The sequence below is a fragment of the Eucalyptus grandis genome, chromosome 6, assembly GCF_016545825.1.
Source record: "Eucalyptus grandis isolate ANBG69807.140 chromosome 6, ASM1654582v1, whole genome shotgun sequence".
NCBI lineage: Eukaryota > Viridiplantae > Streptophyta > Magnoliopsida > Myrtales > Myrtaceae > Eucalyptus > Eucalyptus grandis.
Genome location: NC_052617.1, coordinates 15,002,684 through 15,013,740, shown reverse-complemented (window position 1 = coordinate 15,013,740; position 11,057 = coordinate 15,002,684). Strand labels below are relative to the sequence as shown.

General features: G+C 38.3%; 1 long non-coding RNA gene across 1 annotated transcript; it reads left to right on the top strand.

Moving 5' to 3' along the window:
- Nucleotides 1-3,815: 3,815 nt before the first annotated feature.
- LOC104448574 lies at nucleotides 3,816-9,832 on the top strand. Its single transcript, XR_726337.3, has 3 exons — nucleotides 3,816-3,886; nucleotides 4,020-4,082; nucleotides 9,759-9,832. It is a non-coding gene; the product is annotated as an uncharacterized LOC104448574 (long non-coding RNA).
- Nucleotides 9,833-11,057: the final 1,225 nt, after the last annotated feature.

The following is an 11,057-nucleotide window of genomic DNA, read 5'->3' as shown; positions in this document are numbered from 1 at the left end:
CTGCTCACGTTTTGAAAAATGTATCATGATAGTAGTAGTTTATAAGGATTTTCTTGGTTGCGACCCCATTAAGTTTGTGAAGGTTTTGCTTAAAACAACAATTTTTATTTTTTTCCGACAAATTTCTGGGTTTGGCCCCGCATCTTTGGAAAGCTTAACGCTGCTAGATGGTTAGTTGTTGTACACCTATGCTTGATAGTTGATCCTGTAGTTATTTGTCTCATAACGTGAGCACACAAGAATTTTAGGCATTATTTGAATCAACAAACCTAATTGAAGCACACGTACAAGTTTGCCCCCACTGCAGAGAAATTTCTACATCTGTTCCCGTTGATAGGCATTTTATACTTTCCTTTTTTTTCTTGTAAGTTAATTTGTTTATCCGAAGGAGATACATGAGTCATTTCTATGTTACAAACTCAATCACACCTCAAGAACAACTTACAAGGCAAATGGGCATTACCTGCACGTCATGAGTTTTTTGTATGTTATCCATCAGTAAGAGGTGTCCTCAGGTTTACCTCTACATGTTCCTGAGTGCATTTTCTTTGCAGTAACCGAAGTGGGCTGGGAGGGTGAGGAAGAATTGAAGAAAGCAAACTGTACTATGGTTGGCAAATCTAATGACGACGGAGCTGCTGACACCACGGGCAGGTTTGTTCTTCTTCTTTGGGTTGTTTTCATTCTGCAATATTTTTTACATGACCTTTCTTCAGGTAGAAGCGGTTTATACCTGCTTATGGAGAGCTTAGCTGGACTGATTCGTAATTATCTTAGGCAGTTAGAGTGGCATTTCCTTCTGTCACAATTAGGCAAAGATGGAAGCTTGATTGATGGCTCCTCCCAATCTGCTTTTCCCTCATCCTTAAAGCCTTTAGAGCTTGTCTAATTAAAGGAGGTTATTTGAATATTTTTCCTCACTCAATTTGACCAATCTGCATCTTTTAAACCAAGCCCCGGGTCCCCTTATTCCTTTCTGACTTCTCATGCCACATTAAGTACAGAAAACGTGCCATTGAGAGACATGCCGCAGTTAGCCATTAGCAACACCCAAGTCTGGCATTCTTTTTGGTTGAGTCAAATCAGTGGAACTAGAGTATCTGCTTTGAGCTTGACTGAAAGGAACGGTGGCTGTCTCAACAAGGAGTATATCACCTAAGATTGATCATCATACTGGATCCATGGCATTAGATGCTACTGGAGATTTTTGGGCTGTGGGTAGGCATGGGCTTAATGACCTTGCGATCCTTGAAAATCGTACATCTTTTGCTTGTAAAATTAGAGAGTAAAGCATAACACACTTCCTTGGCAACTCCGAGCAAAGCCGTCCACAAAAACATGGATCTAAACTTAACTTTACTAGGAGAGATCACTAGATTGTTATGACTATGACAAAATGATGTTTGGGATGGATTAATTGTATTATCTATGCCTAGCTCAGTGAGGATTGTTGTGAAAGAGGGGGGATTTAGCATGCTCCATTTCTTAATGGTTGAAAAGTGATCGTCAGAGACAAATCGTGTTTCTTCATGGCAGGCAAGCAACACATGCATCCTCTCTCGCATGTGTGGATTAGAGGAGTTAATGCTCTACATACCCTCTTTGAGGAGTTTTACATGAGTGATGGGTATAATGTTAGAGGAGTGTGGTTCATTCGAGTTATGTTCGTATAGATTTTATGGCCTTGATTATTCTTAGACAACCACCACTTTGTTTTTCATTTCTGCTGATATTTGGTCGAAATGCAGAAGCTCAACATGGTCAATGGATTGCTCTTTACTGGAGGATAGGCTAAAACCTGATTGTAATGTGAGACTGTGAAGGCAATTTTCAAGGTACTGTTATGATTGATACCCCTAAATATTTCTAAGAAGTTGTGTTTCTATTTATTGGTTGGAGGCAGAGCTTCATCAATCTTGTATTGACTGTTTCATGCAATGGAATTTGTCTATAGTTAGTTTTCGTAGAATAATGTGCTGTTTTTCATTCAAAAACTTTTTATTCCATTGCTTCAAGACACACGAGCGTTCTCACTGCCTTGGGAGAGAATAGTTCATTTTTATATGCTTTCAATGAGTGTCCTGTACATTTTTGCTTTGCAACTTTTAGATGTACTCTTTGCCCGTCGTTTGCAGAAAGTTTTGGCGAAGAATGATGCTGCTGACCACTTCCCATTGTATGCCATCCGTTTGGGCTTTGAACTATTGATGTTGATAATCAGCAAGGTAACTCTGTCCCTTGTCACCGTTTTAAATAGTCTATCAATGCTTTCAGTCCTTTTGGTTGCATATTTTCTCTTTTCTAATGCAAGAGTCTCTTTACATGGTCTGTTCTTTAAACAAAAAAAATTTCTTACTTTTTATCTTTTGTGAGGTATTGTGCCAGAAAAAAACTTGTCTTCCCATGGCTTGACTTAGCACACTTGATTTACTATCATCGGCATAAATCTATGGCCTCTATTGGCACAAAACTTGAAAGCAGAAGTCGTCACTGCAAGGTTGAGATTGCCATTGCTTTAAACTTGACAAACATGGCGGTTATTTGACATCAAACCAATTGTGATGCAAATCATCTCTCAAGGTTTAAGTTGTTTCATTAATGTCAAATGGAATTTATCATCTGAATGAATTACAGAAAGTGGAGTTTATATTATGAGAGGAAAGTGGGAAACTCTCTTCATAATAATTTGACAGTTCCCTAATGATAGGACAAAAGCATTCTTGAGGAATTTAATGCTGCCGATGAAGCATCCACTCTACAATTTATGAGAAACACAAACATTGAAGGAACAGTATTTCAAAGGTATGGTTAACCCCAGTAAGCTTTCACTGTCAACTTTTAAGTACTAACGCATATAAAGACAGATAAAGCTGTATTCTTTTTAAATTGACAGCAAGCAGGATATCTTTACGCTTCCAAATGGCTTGTTATACTCTATGAGAATATCAATTTGGATTTATGTACTTTAGTATATGATGCTGATTATGTAGCCGTGGAATCAAAATATTGCTGGAAAGAGAAATGTGGATTACATCAAATTATTATGGATGATTGTGCTGGTATACCAAAAGTGGTTATTGTAGTAGAAGATGTGTGATTACTTTGTATAAGGTGTCTGTTGCTTGATATAGTCATGCTTAATCACCTATAGATGCAGTTCTAACTTCCATGTATCCACTGTTTTGCTTAAGTTGAGTACAGATTGCCTTGTCATGCAAATTCATCATGTGAGTTGTAAGACTTTAGTAGCCTGCTGGTTTTAATTGAGAATACTAAGTAAAATTTGTTTGGTTCCCCCGTTTCCTCTTCCTTTTGTTTTCTCTCATGTACCTCTTTGTTCCAGTAGTGTTATCATTGCAGGGACTACATTCTTATTTTGATATAAGCCATCTGTTGCACGTAACTTGACCATTACTGTTAAAGAATGGTGTCTAGATAGACCAGTTAGATCCTGGAAAAGTTAAAAGAGGAGAGAAAAGTCATGCAACTTTAATACATTGTTTTGCTTCTTTTTGTAGACTAACATCCTGTGAGTTTTTCATATGAGCCCGGTAGTTTTTTTTTTAAAGCTAAAAATGGCTAAAAAGGCTAATGATATGCTTTTTTTCTGAAGTTTTCTTTATACTGGCCCAGGATTTATTATTTTTTTTCCGGTTGTGTGTTATGTTATGTTATGTTATTTGTTTCACGAATGTGATTGGGACCAGTCTATTTTAATAAAGACTTAAATCTCAGTTATCTTACCTATTCTTGATGTATGCAATCCTCTTTTCTAATCCAAATATTCATTTGTGTTGCACTATGGCATCTCGCCAGAAAGACTGACGCAGAACACTGAACGAATTTCTTTAAGGTCTTGACAACCAGCACGGATGGAGACAACAAGGTTGAATATAGCCAGCTACCTCTTACTTCATGTCTGAAGTGATATATTGCAGTGAAAAAAGTGTTTTGCGTTACTGCTTATTTCAGTTATTTGTGAGAATAACATTAAGTTCTTTGAGGAACTCTATAACCAGGTCTATGTCTCCACAGTCCAAGCACACAGTTACCCTGTAACTGCTTTCCAATGGCATCCAGAGGTAATAGTTAGTTTCCTGCTTTTCTTCTTGTTCAACACCAATCTCATTTGATTAGGAAAGGCACATTGCTTCATGTAGTAGTTTTCATACCGATCATCTCATTATTGGATGCGTATTAAGCCTATTCAGGTAGATGATCCATCAAAATATGCCAGACTTTAATTTGTTATATTGCAAATATAACTATGTTGGCCCTTTTGTAGTTTGTTGCCATTCAAAATTCCTGATAAACTCTTCTACCAAGTTAGCTCAAAGGAACAATAATTTGCACGACAATTTGACTGCATGATGATAATGCTGTGTTGGTGCCAAATGAAACTGTTGGTGTTTTTGCGGAAGCGTGTGTGTGTGCAAGTGTGTATGTGTGAAATATGGGCTACAAAGGCAAGGGTGTATGGGTTAAAAAAAAGGAGCTTTTATTATGAAAGTAAGTATTACAAAGGAAGGAGTGGTTTTGGTTTTTTTTCTACAACTTAAAACACACACACAACCCCTATTTATAGGCATGTCACCGCCATACTCCACCGACATTGAGGACTTCTAGGTGCTTCTCCATTTTTCTGTATTATTCTACTCTTTGCAACTCCCAGCCACTTTTGTTGACTTTTCAACCAATTTCCAGTTGGCTTTCTCCCTTCATACGTAGAGTAGTCTAGGGAGTTCTAGATTTTTCACAAAATGGATCATATTTTAACACTCCTCCTTGATCCATTTTTGTGATACTCCAAGCATGCCTCTCAATGTCTTGAATTTTGCCGTTGGTAATGATTTAGTGAATATGTCCGCAATTTGGTTTTCAGTCTTGCAATACTTCAGCTCGATTTCTCCTTTATTTTGTGTCTCTCGTATGAAGTGATATTTAATGTCTATATGTTTGGTTCTTCCATGGAATACTGGATTTTTTGATATAGCGATTGCGGACTTATTGTCGCAAAGTATCGGAGTTGCTTCCATTTGTGCTTCTCCAATGTCTTATAGAATTCTTCGTAGCCATATTGCTTGACTAGCGGTCGTAGCAGCTGCGATGTATTCAGCTTCTGCAGTAGACTGTGCCACTGAGTCTTGTTTTTTAGATGCCCATGAGAATATTCCAGAACCTAATGTGAATGCATAACTAGTGGTGCTCCTCCTGTCATCGGATGATCCTGCCCAATCGCTATCAGTGTAGCCGATGAGCTTGGCGTTAGCACTTGGGCGATACCAAATGCCGTAATCTATAGTTCCTCGTAAATATTTGAGAATTCTCTTGGTAACTCCGAAGTGAATTTGACTCGAACTTTGCATGAATCGTGATAGTAGACTTGTTGCATACATAATATCCGGTCGTGTAGCAGTGAGATATAGCAGACTGCCAATCAAACTTCTATAGAGGGAGGCATCGGCTTTTTCTGCTCCATCTTCCTTCAATAGTTTTTCATTTGTCATGAGCGGGGCTGAAACTGCTTTGCAATAGTTCATCTTGAATTTCTTTAAGAGATTCTCAGTATATTTTTTCTGTGAGATAAAAATTCCTTCATCTTGATTGACTTCAATACCGAGGAAATAGTTCATCAAGCCCAAGTCCATCATTTCAAATGTCTTCATCATTTCTTCTTTAAATTCTCGGATCATTGTCTCATTGTTTCCTGTATATATGAGATCATCTACATATAAAGAGACAATGAGTGTCGGACTTACCTTGGGTCTTGATGTAGAGTGTCGGCTCACTCATACTCCTGAATCCTTGTTTGATGAAATACTCATCGATTCTACTATACCACGCACGTGGTGCTTGTTTTAACCCATATAGGGCCTTCTTAAGCTTTAAGACTTTTTCTTCATTGCCTTTGACAATAAAGCCTTCTGGTTAAGCTACATAAATTTCTTCTTGAAGATATCCATTTAGGAACGCCAACTTCACATCTAGTTGATAAATCTTCCATTCTTTTTGTGCCGCTAAAGCTATAAGTGCTCGAATAGTATCAAGGCGAGCGACGGGAGCAAAAGTTTCAGTATAGTTGATACCTGGTTGTTGCAAGTATCCTTTCGCCACAAGCCTTGCTTTATGCTTTTGGATTGATCCATCCGCGTTGAGCTTTGTCTTGTAGACCCACTTGACACCAATGATCTCTTTGTCTTTGGGTCGATCGACAAGTTCCCAAGTTTCATTTTTCTCGATCCTCTTGATCTCTTCCTCCATGGCTTTTATCCAAACTTCTTCTTTGGATGCTTGTTCGTAGTTTTCTGGTTCCAAAATAGCAAAGTTGCATGTGTCGTAAATTCTTCTAAGGGCTTTTACCCTTAGTACTTTTGAGACTCGAGTAGATTCTTCTTGTGTTGCTCTTGGAGAGCTTGGTGGAGTTATATCGTGAGTGGTGGAATCCGGTACTACTCCTTCTTCTTGTGACGTTGTCTCCTCTTGAGCAGGTGGTATGTCTGGCAAGGTGATGTACTTCTTCTCAATCTTTTCGTCCTCCCAATTCCAGGCAGCATTTTCGTCGAACTCGACGTCTCGACTAATCATTAACTTTTTAGTTCTTAGGTTGTAAATTCGATAGCCTTTTGATTGGTCACTGTATCCAAGGAATATTCCTTTTTTTGTCTTTTCATCTAGCTTACTCCTTTTCTGAGCAGGGATGTGGACGTAGCAAATGCATCCAAACACTTTAAGATAAGGCTTTCGTCCACTCCATGCTTCGACTGGAGTTTTATTTTGTACAGCTTTAGTTGGACACCTGTTTAGTAGGTATACAGCAGTATAAACTGCTTCGCCCAGAAAGTGTTGGGAAGGCCTTTCTCTTTAGCATAGACCTTGCCATCTCCATGACGGTTCTATTTTTCTTTCAGCTACTCCATTTTGTTCTAGGGCGTAGCCGACAGTTAGTTGATGATGGACTCCTTCATCTTCACAAAATTTATTAAACTCCTTTGAATTATATTCTGTGCCTCTGTCACTTCTTAGGACTTTGATTCTTTGGCCACTTTGATTCTCGACGTGGTTCTTGAATTTTCTGAAGATAGAGAAAACCTCAGATCTTTCTCGAAAAAAGTATACCCACGTCATTCTTGTGTAATCGTCAATGAATAGGATGAAATATTTATTTTGACTAGGTGTAGGTGTCCTCATCGGACCGCACACGTCCGTGTGGACAAGTTTCAAAGGCTCCTTAGCTTTCCATGAAACTCCAGATGGGAAGGACTGTCTCTGTTGTTTTCCAAGCAGATATCCTTCACAAACATCTGAAATTTCTGTGATGGCTGGAAAATCTCTCATCATATTTTTCTGATGGAGAATTTTTAGCCCAACAAAATTGAAGTGGCCAAATCTTCGATGCCATAGCCATGAATCATCAAGTTGAGCTTTCATGGCTATATCTTTGACTAATTTCCATTGAATAGGAAAATTGTTATTTTTCATCTTAACAGAGGCAATGATATTTTTATATTTATCATAGATAATGCAAGCATCTCTATTAAAATATAAAGAATACCCACTTTGCATCATTTGGCCCACACTTAAGAGATTTTGTGCAAGACGAGGGACTATATATACATTACGTATATATTTTGGGCCTTTATTTGTTTCCACGACGATGGTGCCTTTTCCTTTGACATCTACTAATGCACCATTGCCCAACTTTACTTGTGATTTCACCGACTTATCAATATCAGTGAATATAGTTTCGTCCCCTGTCATGTGATTGCTACACCCACTATCGATGTACCATGTTTCGCTTTTATTGTCATTTGCCGCTTGGCTTGCGTAGAATGTATTCTCTTCACTTTCTTTTTTTTTCTACATAGTTTGCTCAATTATTTGTTTTTGAGCGACAATTTTTTTCTACGTGGCCATATCTTTTACAAAAGCGGCATTGTTTTTTATTTTTAAACCAACAATCCTTCTCCAAATGATTTGTTTTCTTGCAAATACCACAAGGTGGATAATTTTCTTTTTTTATAATTTCTCCTCCTCTTTTGTTTTTCCATGAGCTCCTTCCATCATTTTTAGTTTGATGAGACTGTATATTTACTTTAGACTGAAAGGCACTTTCGACCGAATCTTCATCTTGTGCCATTAGTCTTTTCTCATATGCTTCTAGAGAGCCAATTAATTCACTTATTGATAGGGTCGTCAAGTCTTTAGTTCCTTCTATAGTTGTAACTATAGAGTTGTATTTTTTGGTAAGTGACACCAATATTTTCTCAACAACCCTTTGATCAGTTATCCCATCTCCATAGGCTCTCATTTGATTAACGAGTTCCTTTAATTTTCCACAATATTCTTGTATGGTCTCATAATTTTTCATTTTAGAATTCTCAAAATCTCTTCTTAGTGTTTGAAGGCGAATAGTGTGTACTTTTCCGATCCTTGAAATTCTTCTTGTAGTATATCCCAAGCCTCTTTTGCAGTCCTTGCTCCAATAATTCTTGGAAATACGGTTTTCGAGAGTGCTTGTTGGATAAAATATAGCGCCCTTGCATCCTTTTGTAGTTGATCCTTCGAAACACTTGCACCTTTTGGCGGAGCCTCGCAACCTTTTTCCACGATGTCCCATAAGTCTTGGGCCATCAAGAATGTAGTCATTTTTATGCTCCAAAAGTCATAGTTGTTCCAATCAAAAATGGGAATGGGAAATGAGGACGAGGTAGAGTTGGCCATGGTTTAGTTAGTGGGTATTTGAAAAGGGTAGTTTTAGGAGTGGGTAGGTAGGACAAACGCCCGACACCAACCAAAGACGAGGCTCTGATACCACTGTTGGTGTTTTTGCGGAAGCGTGTATGTGTGCAAGTGTGTATGTGTGAAATATGGGCTACAAAAGCAAGGGTGTATGGGTTAAAAAAAAGGAGCTTTTATTATGAAAGTAAGTATTACAAAGGAAGGAGTGGTTTTGGTTTTTTTCTACAACTTAAAACACACACACAACCCCTATTTATAGGCATGTCACCGCCATACTCCACCGACATTGAGGACTTCTAGGTGCTTCTCCATTTTTCTGTATTATTCTACTCTTTGCAACTCCCAGCCACTTTTGTTGACTTTTCAACCAATTTCCAGCTGGCTTTCTTCCTTCATACGTAGAGTAGTCTAGGGAGTTCTAGATTTTTCACAAAATGGATCGTATTTTAACAGAAACATGCACCTTCTATAGGGTTCTGACACTGCCTAATGCAGCATCATGAGAAAGAAGTTACCCAAAAATCGGGATAGTTGAATTACCAAATTGAGAGATTTGGGCTCTGGTCTAGCAGTTTTTAGCTTTATCCAAGATGATCCATATTAAATTCATTGCCTTCTTCAATCTTTTCCTTTCTGGGCATTTTGAGGAAATTGACTTCTTGCTGTTGCAGATTCCAGTGCATATTGTTCAATACTAGTTTCTCGCGATGCCTCCTGATTTTGTGGTTTTTGATTTCTTTAGTGAAGAGCTTGTGGCGCAACTTGCCTGAGTCTCGCAGAACTGGTTAGGCAAAATTTGGAGACTACGCAATTTAAGTTTATCATGTTATAGAGGACATGATCCTTTTTTTTTTTTTATAAATGTTGTTGACTTAAACACGATTCACTTACGTAAATATCTTAGGGAGCTAAATCAGTGATTGTTCTTGGGATTATATTTTCCACCTCTTCATATCTGTGAAGTATGTTTAGACTTACTGCCTTGAGGTAACTTACATGGCTTTCTCGATATTGTGAAGAAAAATGCTTTTGAATGGGGTTTGTCCATGATACCACACTCAGATGATGCCATTCAAGCTACACAGCATGTAGCAAACTTCTTTGTCAGTTCAGAATTTGTCGAGAAATTTCATGCTGCAAAGCAAGTTGCGTTTGAAATTTCCATGTCAAACTTCTTAAATATCTTGTATCATACACAATTATGGTTACATGAACTGTGCTTGTGGTTTAGTGTTTGCTTTCCACTCAGTTTGAAGGGGAAAACACTTCTAATTTGAACTCGTTATCCTGTGGTGAGGCTAGGAAGTCCGTAAACCGGGCGTCCGCTCGGAAAGTTGATGCAGCTCGCATTGAAGAGCAACTCTCTCTACCAAGAAGATTGGCCCGCATTCAAGCTCGACGAAATCGTTAAGCCGTATCGACATCTTGAGTCCATTCCGGAAGCTTGAAAGACACCTTGGGAGCTCGCATGACGCTTTTACTAGCTTATAGTTTCCATGCTCTTTATTATTTCTCCTAGTTTCAACGCTCTGTCTTTATTTCTTTGACGATATAAGCCATCCAATTCCTTGTACAAGACATACGACTTTTGATAAATGAAAAACTTTGCTTTGAAGCAAGTATCGTGAACCTTGTAGAGTTCATATCTTTCAAAACCTAGAAGAGTTTTCACTCCGTCTTTGAAGAGTTGGAGCTTTTCGAAACCTGCATCCTTGAAGAGTTGCAGTCATCGATCTAGAAGAATCAGTGTCCCTTTCAACTTCCTTGGAGGCCTAGAAGAGCAACCAACGAAGTTTTTATCTTTTCCTATTTTGTTCGTTATTTCCAACCCAATTTCGACCATCCTACAGTGCTTATTTCAGAAAACCCAAACATAGAAATTGTAGATCCAGAAGTCTTTGTTCATTTGGCTTTGGAATCAGGTCGATCCGATATGTATCGACAAAGATACGACTGTTCTCCTGGGCTCGTGCAGTGCTGAAGTTCCTATTCGTCTCATTTCCCGTGTGCAAGTCACTCTCTTGATCCTACTGCTTGAGAAAGCCTACCCTTGGCTTGCATCAAAAGTGCTTGACAATCTGATATATAATTACAGTCCCACGTATTGTGGGAAAGCAGGGTAAGCTTTGGTGCTATCAATTCAGTGCATTTCTTCATCAGTTTTGCACATGAATTTTGTGATTTAATGACTGAAGTGTTAAATTTGTATGACCATAGGAAGGGATATGACGAGGTTTATATCTTTACGTGACTGCGTCGCCCCCATTTTCTATGCATATGACTTGTCGCCTATAAACTAATCAATAACTTTTGTTTTG